Here is an 11,936-nt window from a genome sequence, read left to right on the forward strand (position 1 = left end):
AATTTATCTGAGATATTGCCTTATAGATTTTGAAGTGACATAACTATAAGTAATATGGGTAGACATTAATTCGGTTTCACCATTTATTGGATTACACTATCTGTGTTATATTGGAGAGTTTAGCAGACAAGAGAGGACAAACAAAAAAAGCAGCTTAACACCTACGTTTATTCTGATTGGTGGCTGTTTGTTGGTCAATTGCTCTGGCCAATCACATGCTGTCTTTTGCTATCATCAATATTTTTATGCTGAAAATAACAAATTAAAATACTACAGTAAAGACTCCTCACTCATACCTAAAGCCAAATTTATAATGCACAAATGTTACTTAGTAAAATCATTTATCTGTGATAACCCAGGAAGCTTATTCGATTACGTCTGCTTTTATGGTGAAGGTTTCTAATGAATATCATTCTTTCTAAAATCAAATTTAGGGGTGTGTTGGTAATAAAGATTACCTAGTACAAAAGGTGCTGCTTGAGATTTGTTCAGCCAACTGCAGATAACTGCATTAGGAATATAGAAGTCTATTCACTAAAAAGGAAGTTTACTGGGAGAGTTCAACATATCAACTCACTGATATCACTATGCAAGATAGGCTTATTGAGATTTTCTGTTTATAACTCATAATGATATTGTGAAGATCTCTCCTACAAACATCCACTTTAGTGAATAGACCCTGTAGTACTGGACTGGCATAAATGACATTCTAATAGTTTGTCTGTTGTCAATGTAAACCAAGACCAGAACAACATCCATGTCCTCCTAAGGCCCAAAGACCACAAAGTACTTAGGAAGATATGGTTAGGTCGTGGGTGAAAGTATGCAGAATATGACTTGATGGTGGAACAACTAGGCATTTGCCTGTTTTGGGACCTTAAGAAAAGTGGTGGTGTGGACAAAAGCCTAATTTGCTCTTTGAGGAGGAGAGTAGAGCACACAAGAGAAAATTAGAGCTATTTCTTCATTGCATGTGTTGAATCAATAAAACCATGAAGGTTTTCCTACCTGTAACTGTTCCATAATATCCCCTTCTGCATAATGTAATATACTTTAGCTTGATTTACAGAAGCTTTGCAGATAAATGAAAATTCATTTGTCATTTTGCCTAATTTCTGTTGATGAAAAGCATTTATTTAATGCAGTCAATTTTAATTTAAAAAGAGTCAGGGGATGAGCAGCTTATACAAGAACATTCTATTTTTTTTCTGAAAAGAAAATGTCTCCAAACATTTGGATTTATGAGAAGATATCAAAAGGAGAGAACAATTTGTCCCAAAATATTTGTTTTCATTCTGAAGGTTCTTGATAAAAGCTGCAAAAATGCGATGAAACTTTGACCAATAATTGGTGCATGTATCAATAAATGAATACTTTTAAAATTGTACATCTTAACCATATATATATGAAAAATTTTAATTTTTTCATAATATCTGAAAAAATTGACACTTTTCAGATGTCAAAATGGCATCAAGTAGTACAGCTGTGACTTCTATATTTATAAATACCTTTTGATCTGAGCTGCACATACGCAGGCAAGGGATTCATATGTGAATCATTACTTGCAAAAAAATGAAACATTTTCTGTTCGAGAAGCATGAGTCAGATGCTTGCTATGGTCAAAATATTGCCAATGTTAATTTAAAGGTATAGTGTGAGTGAAATCACGTGTGACTTATACATCTGCCACCCCTACAACATGCACTTTCTGGTAGTCCATTTGGTGATCGGTAGGGAAACAAAATAAAATACAGAATCAACACTACTAAAAATTCTCACAAAAATAAAGGTATATGTGACGCACTCACAACGAGAAAGCCAATGGAATATTTCTTTGAAGAATAAAAACTTTACTAAAAACGGATGCACGTATAACACCTTTTCATTTTTCTTTTATAACATTATATTAAACAAAGAATTGCATCAGTTTCACAGGCCAATATAAGTGATAGTGAATTTCAGTTAGAGTTTGGTAATTGAACAACTGAGAACCCTTTTAACTTGTGAAAATGGAAACTCTTTTCTTGTAAACAAACACCAAAGGAATAATTTCTATGAAATAATGAGGGGAAAAAAGCCTGCTACTTGTCATTCATCGATGGCTGCTGTGCTTTTCTCATAAGCTGTTTACTAGTGTGCGATAAGTCTAAATGTAAATATGTTTTTTTATATATATATATATATATATATATATATATATATATATATATATATATATACACACACACACATACATTTATGCATACATATATACAGTATATATATATATATATGAAGAGTTGCTAGAGTTGGATGAAGATTCAACTCTAGCATATGTAGTATCAGTATGGAAGAATGGATTCAATTCTAGATCTCAACAAAAATGTAGGCAGTTGGGAAACAAAGGTGATCAGCAACACGCAAAAACTGATATAAATTGTGGCTTAGCGTTATATATATATATATATATATATACTCATATAGTATATAGTACTAGTATATTTAACAAGAAAATGATATAAAACAGGCAAAACATGATATATAAATACTCATACACGCTTTATTTAGTTATTTGATTGATAAAAACAATGTCATATTTGAAAATAACCCTTTCAATGACCTTGTAAGACAGAGAATGGATTATAATATTTAATGTTCTAAACACAAATGTACTATTAAATAAAACAGTTCGAAAACAGCAATTTCTGTCATCTATCTCCATGAAGAAAGGGGGAAGGTTACATAACAGCAAGACTCAAGAAGCATATCAGGATGTTAGACGGAATGCAAGTCAGTCTAACCCAGAGCGTTGTCTGGAATCCCTATTCTAAGCAAAAATGGACAGATATCCCCGAAATTTACCTGAACAAAACAGGAACAAGCAGATAAGCAACGCACTCACTTGATCGTATCGTAAATCATATCCACATGCGTTCAATGTTTTTCAAAGTTTCAAAATGTATTGATGTTCACAAAAACATAAAAAAACTGAGAGCTCAGAGTCTCACGCCTTTCGCCTTAGCAGCTTAATCATTGACAAGACTAAGAACTGAAAATTATTTTACATTTTTGCGGAACAAAAAAAAATGGGCAGACTAGATCGGACAAATGGTCCTCATCTGCCATAAAATCTATGTTTCTATTATTTTATTAGTAGGCTCTGGTCTAATTTTGAACTGGGTACAGCAAGTCGGCAGCTATGTGTATACGTATTTATCCATCATTAGTTTATCACTACATTCATGTGTACATACCGGTATGATATCTCTGTTATTCGTAGTAAATGACATCTCAGTAAGTGTAATAATTAAGCCACATAATATGCATCATACTTTGAGAGCACACGTTCTTCATCAATATACTTCTTTAAGTGTCTTGTAAAATCTGTAAAGTAGGCTTTATTGAAGATACTTTCTTACACTCAGAATTACTGCAGCAAATGTAAAAGCTGCAAGTGGCTGAAATCCTAACAGCTCACTTACAGTATGCATTTGTCTCATTGCAATGGGGAGGATAAGACCAGAGTGTCTGCTTGTTGTCTTAGTGCCATGAAATTGTCAGGGACATGCTGTCCTTTGTAAATACATAGACAACTGGCATGAGTCTGTGGGAAATTATGTAACATAGATGATCACAGCAAACCACCAGAATATTGTGCTGAAATGTGTGCCAAAGTTTCCTAGCATGATAGTATTTTAATCAATGATGTGCTTATGGAGGTTGCTGCACTTGGTCAGCCCCACATCTACAACCTCAGCTGCCCCAACTTATCTTGCTGAGAGAGTCATCCTGCACTGCATGTCTTCTATTGCGCAGAGACCTAAGAAATAATGCCCCCCCCCTTGTGCTCTACATAAGATTCTATGGAGATCTACACAGACACCCATACTATAAATGGTCCAGGGGTACTATCGACTAGGGAGACAAATTTCCCAATAGTAAAGAGACTCTCTGGACATGCTACCCTAGACCTAGGGCAGGTAGTCCCAATATAATATTTTAAAGCTTTACAGTCACAATTTACTCAAAGAAAATTAAACAAGAAAGCATGGAAAACAATCAAGAAAAGGATGCCCAAGAAACAGACTGGAATGAGAAAATTAAAATAGCATTTTTATTAGTACTAAGTAAAAAGATTACTGATGCAAATGGGACTTCTCTGGGGAACCGAAAACACTTACATTCTGATTTTTTTTTTTTAATTCCTTAAAAGCTAAACTCACATACTTATTTTTCCCAGTAAGCAACTTTGTTTCTATCATGCCTTTACATTACCATTCAAACGACCAAAAAGGAAATTTGTGTTTATGTTGAGTGTGGTTTGGCTGCACAACACTTATAACATTTGTAGATATACACAAACTGAATACATAATATAACCCCCCATCCCCTTTACAAAAAACTCCACAGGGTACACTTACTATAAAAAAAAGACCATGGGATGGGCATAAATCATCTCGTCCCCATGAGAAATTGTTATTTTACTCCAACATGCAACTCAGATAAATTAGATTTGGAGTATATTTCCCCTTCAATTTCTTAAAAGTACTGAAATGGCTGTTTACTGACCCCTGTTTGTTAAGTATGCATTGATTTAATTTTCTGCTCACATGAACAGAAAAGGCTATGAACAGTTATTCCAAGCAGATTCAGCAACTTGGTATGAAATCACATCATTTGGAAATAAATCAGTAAATGATCATCTCAGCTACAAAGTGGACAGCAGAAGCTATAATTAAGTGTACGTGGTTCGCAGACGTAACTTACTTTTGTGTAAATTCGGAAGAAGGATATGAAAAACCAAGTAAAATGGAGGTGTGTTTTCAATGACCAGATTAATATGCAGTTGATAGATTTGAGTCATGAAGTCCAGATATCCTTGGAATGAGAAAATATATTTCACCAGAATCAGTCTCAGAGTACTCTGCGCACCTATACTATAACATAAGAGCATCTTGAAGCACTGTGTACAAGAGGCGACATGAGGAACCAAAAGGCATGCTAATGAGCTTCCAGGCACAGCTTCTAGGCATAGCTTCTAGGCAGTGTACAGATTTGCTAAAACCAAAAACACAGGCTTGTAGAAGCTACAAAATCATTTAGTGTTGCATTATTTTAGGAGGATTTGTGGCACTGGTTGACTGATTCAAAGCATATTGTGCCCACAGTGCCTTTTGGCCTAGACTAAGCCCAGAGGACAGGTCTTGAGATGTTATTGTCTATAAGCACTAAAGTTAAAGGTTCATTCTCCAAAACCATGAAGTTCAATTGTGTCAACTTTTTTATTCTTGTTTTTCTAATTCTTCAAGCATTGCTGTTTTTTTGGTGTTGTTTATTTTCAATAAATGAACTAATAAATGAAGACTAATTGTTGTGGATAGTAGGAAAGACTGGGTGCCATATGTTTGGCTTCCTAACATCATCAAACAACCCACTGAAGCAGTTTTAATGGAATCCTGCCACACCAGGACATCAAGTGTGAAAACTCCTTACAGTTTTTTTTCATTTGTCTTCCAGAGAACTATAGATATATTGCAACCAGATGACCACATTTGCCTATTTATATTTTTCTATACCAAACACATATTATATATTGCCTTTTTAAGGAAGAGCAGAGCAATATTTTGATATTATATGTATGTAGGTTTGATCATTTTGTATATTTCTATAGTTAAGTTAATTATGAAACCTTGCCACTAAGCACCTGAAGTAGGGAAATTTCACTATTCTATGTGCAGCTTTATTTTGTATTTGAAAAAAGAAAATCTGTTGGAATACTACAGCACAGTGATACATTTTTGACTTAGAACAAAATGTGCTTCTTCGCCATGGATGTAAAAATCGGACATTCGCTTGAAATATGGATTAAGTTTATAGAGGGAATAACTGGAACAAGTTAATCAATATCATTTTTGTCAGACAAGATTTAGAATACAGATACGTCCCAATAGATTTGGTTCCAGAAGCCAAAGAGATGGACATCACTTTCATTATTTAGTTAAGTGCATTATTCTTGTTTGGGTGCCGTTGAGTTTATCTGTTCGCTCTCTCTTTGGTTTCCTCGCTAAGACAATTCAGAACTCAATGCCCATTTTTCCTCTTTCTTCACTTGGAAGAGAAATAATAGTTTGCTGGAATACACACAAGCACAGTACATTAAACAATTCCTCATGCATTGGTGATGAGCTGGGTAAAGTAGGAAAGCTTGAGACAGCTGAGATCTAATCAGTATTTATGCTGAGCATACTACTTTGCACAGAACATATTACCTGTGCTTTCAGCTCTAGGTTATTGCAACAAATACATGGACAATAGTTGGAAAACACACTATAAACATTTTTTTTCCCCCAGATTACCAAAAGGAAACCAATAATCCAGTAGTGGTTAAATATGAATTTAAATTAGTTTTTTTTTTATTATTCACTTCTTAATATAATTGCCTCTAAAACTTTCTCTTTAAGCCATTTAAAATTGCATAGGGTAGAGCGCAGGGACACTCTTACAACATGCTAGTTGGGTTTGCAATTTAATTCCACTATAATCTTATTTGAGGATTGGGGAAAATAGCAGAAAATGGCTTAATTTTGGATAAAGGCAGACACTGTTGAGTATAACTTTGAGTAATTTAAAAACAGTACATAATACACAAAAATAATAATAAACTCTGGGAATTCTAGTGGTTGATCCAAACCACTGTGAAATATATGCAACGTATTTACTCAATATTTTCCAAACACCATGAACAGAAGCACAGAATAAACCATTGATTTTAATCCACAAGTCTTTCTTCGTCACCTTTTCATTACTCTACTAATGTTGCTGTATTATCCAAGACGCTTAATTCTTTCTCCTAACTTTATAACAAAGATTTGGTGAAGACAGATGTGACAGCTCTAATCTGACTGCCTTAAATGAATAATGATGATTTTAGCTCAGCACTCCTATACCGACAAGATACATTTAATCAGTAAATGGTCTGCCACAAAAATTACCACCAACCTAACATTCCATTTATCCAGGGCTTTTATGTTAATAAGGTTAGAAAGATGAATTTTTATTACGTAGTGTTTGCTTATGACCTTTAAATTGCCTTTGATTCTTTATGAAAATGTGTTGAACATCAGAGTATTTTCCCCTAATTTATTGACCTAAATTGTTAGTTAATCCATTACTTTTACTGTTCCGTTTACCTTGAGTAAATTCAATTTTTAGCAACATATTTCCATATTAGAAGGTCTTTTGGTGACAGAAAAGGGGTCATTATCTAACACTGTACTGATTAAGCACAATCAAAAGGATGCAACACATGTGTATAGGGCACTATGATAAGGGGCTCACAGATAGGAGAAGACTGGCACCTTCTCACCTTCTTCTGGAATAAGAGTCTACTATAGCCAGAGCCTGCCTTAGTAGTCTCTGGATTTGTTGTTAATGTTTCCCTTCCATTGTTAAAACGTATTTTCATTTAAATAACCAGATACAAAAATTCTCTTTTGGGGCCTAGGCTCCGTTTTTTTCTTGAGGATGACGATTAATCCTTTGACATTGGATTGGATTATGGAGCAAATATATTATGTTACCAATCCTTAGATTATTCCATGCTTTATCACGTGTCAACCACAATATGGCTATAAACAGATTAATTCATATCACATAAACCATATGGATAATGGATATTACCAAATTAATTCATACCCACATCAATTTGTGGATTGCAGGAATCCGGTAGAACTGTGCTGAGAGAACTGGAAAAGTAGTCAGCACAACAGCAGATTCATTGTAGTTTCATTGTTCTCATAAACCATTCACCTAATGGTCTTTCATTTGTAAATGAGTGCTTATGTATCTGCAGCTCTGTGTGGACAAAATGTAAAGCAGGCCCTGGTAAATTTATTGCCTGACTTTTTTTTTTTTAATACACTGCTCCATTTTGCGAGCATTATTATTTGAAAACTACATTTCCAGGACTGACAGCATTTCTAATGTTTCATTAAAATGTTTATGGCAAACATTAGCTCAAGCAATTGTCTGTTTCTTGTTATGATCCAATTACTCTTTAATCAGGCAGTACTGGCAGCAGGGAGTCTGTGTTTCACAATATATTAAGGGCTGGGTATCACACAGCTGGTTAAAAGCTCCATTAGAGTTTCACCAGCACAGGGATTCACATAAAATGTTGAAAAGTTCAATCTAAACAGACATGTGAAATGTAGACTAAAAAGGCTAATTTGTAACACAATCGTTACACATTAACCTAAAATGTAATTTCAGATTCCATTTCTTGCTGATTTTATAGTTGTGAACACTTAATAAACCTATATAAGAGTGTTTACAAATTTAAATAAGCAATATATACGTATTTGAAAACCCATCGTTCAAACTAGTGTAAATAAAATGTACCATTCATTTGTACAATTGTCTGAAAACAAGTATGGGGCCCCAACCAAACAAATCAAAACAAAGGAGAAAGCTCTGAATTTTTTGTTTGAATTTTGATGAGTTTTCGTTACCTTCTCTTGCACAATCTCACACACTCTCTCAATGTCTACCTACCTTCCCCAACAACCACTGCTTTGTCTCAGCTTATTGTTTTTGTTCTGCTTCTTGTTCTTCTCCCAACTCACCTCTTCATTATCCTGGCCTTTCCAGGGTTGATTCTGCAGTGGAGACTCCGTGCACACCATATCCCTTGATTGGAGGATTGGGAGAGAGGTTGTCCCGGTTGTATGAGCGGAAGTTCAGAAACAAGTCTTTGTGGATCCATCTGCATTATTCATCAGAATCATTTTTGTTTAATGCACGCAAGTCTAACATAGATGGTCTCTTGCTACTAAAACAATTCTTACTTTCCTCTGTGACTTAGGCCAACCATATTACCCTCCTCTCTTCCCATCAATAGAGACTGACATTGGGATTGAATCCCCTGTCAGCTTTAGGCAGTCTGGATTGCAAAGTATAGAACAATCAAACTAATTACCATTCTACATTGCAACATGTCTGACAAAATAGAGTCTTGAGTTCTGAATTACCCACCCTGAAGAATGCAGGGATCCTGTGCCACACTTTGCATTCCAAGGTCCTTTTAGGTGTTACCTCCCTTTTGATGTCACATCCATGAGAGTACGCTTCTTATGTAGCCCAGATCTCCATAAACTCTATCTGTAGCATTTATAGTATGCAAATATAAAGCAAATTTGTTCTGGGGTCCCCAACATCAATTTCTCTTCTTTTGAGCTTTGAGTTGCAAGACATAGCTGACCTATCAGTTTATTAATTGGTTTGTTAAGTGAATTAAAATTTGTCCCAGAGAAGGAAAGTCTGTGTTTAGATTATTTTGAATTATTAAAGAAATATCGATCTTTAAGTTTATGCTTTATATGGGTATGCACACTAAATGCGGAGTAGGATGACTGTTGTGGTCGTGGCCTGTTTTATGCAAAATTATGCTAATATTTAAATACACAATTTAGACAAAACACATCTAACAATAAAACAATAAATTTGATTCAGGAATACAGTTAAATTATGTAAAGACGAATACCAACAGATGTTATAATATACTTTATTAATACCTCTAGCGGTAAAAACAATATATCGAATAAGGTTACCATAACAAAGTTACAGACAGTCAACAATTATATTCTAATAACATTGTAATAACATATGTACTTAACTTCAGAGAGTATCAGCATATCAAATGACTCCTTTGGTGTTCAGTTTCCAAAATGGCTCTAGATACCAGGATCATATAGAAGACTTTAAAGGATTCTTTCAGTAGTTGTTTTCTAATTCTTAGTTACAATACTAGGCACTAAACTAGCCCAAGATGGAAGAGAAGCTATTTCATACTTTTCTCTCGCAAACTTTCACAGCTCCCTTAGCTTCTGCCATGCTGCTTCCTTCCTGTCCTTCCAGTCTCCTCTGCTCCTCCCCCTTCTTCCTGGAGTTCCTGATATCCCATTGTTCTTGGTATAGCCCACATGGCTTTTCATGTAGGTAGCCATTATCTATGGTCTTAGATAAACAACAGATGTACACATCACTCACTCTATAGTGCTACCTGGTGGTAGAGTTAAGGCACTTCTTAAACTAATTGGTATTGTAATGTATGCCACAGTTAGGGGAGTGGTTTATCCAAAGGGAGATACAGATATTGCGTCTGTGACGTGAATCACTAATAATGGACAACACAATCCATGTCCACTACAGATGACCCAGACCTGCATACATTGTAACATACACAAGAACAGCTGGGGTATATTTTTAGCTAGATAACCTTTGAACATTTTCTCCCCAGGTCTTCCTACATGTGGCAAACTCTGACTGCAACTGCAAGTAATGGAGCCTGGGGTAGTGGACCAGAGCCTAGTCTGGATTCTATTCTATGAAAACAGTTGGCTTTAAAGAATGTTGGACTGGCTCCTGGTCTTTTCAGAAGTCATCCCCATAAGTAACATTTAATTTATAGATATCCAGCATTTAAATTATATATATATATATATATATATATATATTGTAGGGAACAGCTCACGCATGGGGCAGCAATGACAGTATTCACACAGGTTTCAAACGTAAAGCATGTAGGCACAGAGCACCTTGTAAACAAAACAAACTCTAAGCCTGTCTGGCTCTAACTAAACATCCGGATACCTCTCTACAAGCCTAAGGTCTGGCACAAAGCAAAGTAACAGGTTTTCCATAGGTAAAGCTTCATACCTGGTGGGCTGCAGTGCTGGCTGTAGCTGCTCCTTCACTCAGTTTATCCTCTCCCCTTCAAACCTAACAGCCCTCTCTTTTAAGGCTTCCTCCCCAGTAATGAGCTTAGGAAGCCTCACCTGAGGGCTCCTGGGTTTGCTACCGTGCCTGGCTGAGGAAACCAGGTGAGATATATATCCCATCAACCACTCTCCCATACACTTTACCACAATATATATATATATATATCCGAAACAATTATAAAAAAAAAAATTAAGCTATTATTTTATGCTGAAATCACTACTTCAAAGTGTTTTTAAGCTGTATTTAGCATTTACGCTTGGTTAGTAATAGAGGATGAGAGCAAGAATGTTAAAATGCTATAGTTTAAATAATGTAACAGACATTCTTTTTTTATTATAAAAAAAAGCCTTTTTTTAAAAGTCATGCTAAGACTAAACCCTGTTCGTTCTGGTGTGCTTCAAAAATGTTATAGTACTGTGTGATTGTTTTGTGAGTGCAGGGAATATGCACTAAGGCAGTAGAAAGCATCTTCTGAGTGCCATGAAGTGTTTAAAATGAGAATTGCTAAAAGATATCAACTCACTGTGACATTATCCTTCCAAGGTCAAGTGCTCAACACATCTGTGCTGCAGAGGCATTAGAAAGGTGTTGGGCACCATTAACTCTCTGAGCAATGCTTGATAAGACTGTGCTGGAATGCCATATTTGTGATGGATTAACTACCCTGACAACAAGTGTATAGTATTTAATTTCAATTATAAACGAATATCACATAGCAAAGGAATGCATACATATATAATAAAAATGAAACATAATTTTTTACTGAAGACAGACTTTTCCGTTGGACTTATAAACACAATGTAACTCCTGCAGACAAAGCAAAAGCATTGTCGTTTTTTGGGGCTATATTAGATATTATTATATTGTGTGTTTTGAACTTGGGGGAAAAAAAAATTGAAAATACCGTAAATTTTATCTAGGCATACACTATCCAATGTAATATAATATTTACTGTGGTTATATTAAGACACACACAGGTGGTGTCTAAGGTGTGTGAGCAGCTACTGGAGCAGCTTCATTTGCACTTGGGCTAAGATGGTCCAATATGGTGCCCATGCTCAAAAAGCAGAGCTGGAGTGATCCTGCAGACTATTTTTATTATTTATTCTTTTATATAGCACCATCATAATCAGTAGCGCTGTACAATGGGTTGACAGGGCATAACAAGAAGTATGTGA

The sequence above is a fragment of the Sceloporus occidentalis genome, unplaced genomic scaffold (assembly GCF_023333645.1).
Source record: "Sceloporus occidentalis isolate IW3139 unplaced genomic scaffold, rSceOcc1.0.p SCAF_121, whole genome shotgun sequence".
NCBI classification, from domain to species: Eukaryota; Metazoa; Chordata; class Lepidosauria; order Squamata; family Phrynosomatidae; genus Sceloporus; species Sceloporus occidentalis.